This window comes from Triticum aestivum, chromosome 2B (genome assembly GCF_018294505.1).
Source record: "Triticum aestivum cultivar Chinese Spring chromosome 2B, IWGSC CS RefSeq v2.1, whole genome shotgun sequence".
In the NCBI taxonomy this organism is placed as follows: Eukaryota; Viridiplantae; Streptophyta; class Magnoliopsida; order Poales; family Poaceae; genus Triticum; species Triticum aestivum.
The window spans coordinates 645,808,993-645,810,891 of record NC_057798.1 but is presented as its reverse complement, the minus strand read 5'-3'; positions in this window follow the sequence as shown (position 1 = coordinate 645,810,891).

The window sequence follows — 1,899 nt, the reverse complement described above, 5'->3', positions numbered from 1 at the left end:
GATGTAGGGGATGTAGGTTGGTACTGTCTACCCAGAGTAAAGAGTTAATGCTTCTGAAAGACTATGTCTCGGTCATCCGTTTCTCAAACACCATGTAGTGCGAGAAATCAAGCGAAGGAGATCGAGTCTTGCGGGGAAAAGTGCGCAAACCTCTGTAGAGTGTACAAACTAATCATGGTTAGCCGTGTCCCCGGTTATGGACGTTTTGAATATCTAGTACCTGGATTATCATGTGAATCTTATCATGTTACTTAATTTAATTTGTTGGCTTTAATGATGATGTTTAATTGGGATTGAGTTGGAGGAACCTTCTCAATGTTTAACAACCACCATGATAGTTAAATAAAGGGCAAATTGAATTTATACCCTTAGTTGGGTCACCCTCGACTGATTTGTCCCTAATTTTGGAAAACACGCGGTCTTGCCCAACTTTGACCGTTCCCCTTGCGTTTTTGCCCTTCCGGCACGTCTCCGTCCAGTCAGCGTCGTTTGACCGCAAACGACGCGTTACTTTGGACATTTTTGCTCTTGTCGGTGCTATACATGATACCCCTTCGTCCTCAATGTGCTAGCACAAGCAAACAGAGGATAGCGAGAGCGCCGACGAGGAAAAAGGAGTGGGAGGCAAGGCGTGTCGTGGTAGAGCAAGGAGCGGCGACGCATGACGAGCTCGGGCTCTTCCATCTTCTCACCGGTGGTCGGAGAGGTAAGTAGAACTCCGGCAACGCTTCTTCCTCCCCCCAATGCGTTCTAGGGTTTGTGATAATTGGGGAAATTTCTGATTTAGGTTGATGGGGTCGGGATTGTGGAGCATGTCTCTGAGTTCTATCTTCCAGATGAAAGTTATTGTGGATTGGAGCTTTTATCAAAGCATCGCGGCCCTGGTCATGGCCTTGTTCCTGCCCGGTGTGTTGCGTGGGGAGGAGCTAACACTGGGCGTCGTTTTTAGGGTGTCCTCTAGATGTAAGATCTTGTGAATTATACCATGTTAAAGATGTTGTTTATGCAATCTCTAATATTTTGTTAATTTGATGTTCAAGAAGTTACCACATGAGTGTCACGGGTTCATTTGGGTTGATCCTCCTCCTCCATTGCGTGTTGCCCTTGCTTTTGAACACTTGCACGCAGAGCTAGAACAAAGATGGATCAGAAGCCACAAAATGCAGAAGCAAAACATGGAGCTGTCAAAGGAAAATCTTGCTTTGAAGAAGACAGTGAGAGAGAGAGATGAGATGCTACTAGTTCTGGCATTGTTGTTTGTAGGAATGTGTGTTGCTGTGTTTTTTGTGTTCTAGTTTCTAGCAGTTGTTGAAGAAAGTGTGTGTGAGAGAGATGTGTTGAATGTTGTTTATGATGCACTATTATATGCTAAATTTGAAGATCATGATTCACTGCTGATGCTTGTGACACTGTACCAAATACATATTCATTCCATATATAGTGCCAAATTCAGCAAATAGAGCAACACACACTAGCAAATAGAGCAACCAATTGTACCAAATAGAGCACATATTTTACCAAACTGACATTGTACCAAATTCAACAAACTGACATTGTACCAAATTCAAGAAACTGACATTGTACCAAATAGAACAAACTGACATTGTACCAAATAGCAGTTGTTGAACAAACTGACTAGAACTTAAGTGCATAACAACAAGATAACATCACTGGCAAATATAACATAACACTAGAACTTAAGTTTCTTGCTCCTGGTGTTCTTGGCTGGGTTTGGAGCTAGCATTGCCTTTCTTCTAGTGTTCTTGGCTGGGTTTGGAGGTTCAACTGCTGCTACTGCTGTTTGAACACTGCTTTCTTGCTCCTGTTCCACAACTGTTTTCTGCTTGACACACCTTGGAGAAGCTCCTCTTGTTGCTGCCCTTTTATAATTTTTCCTAG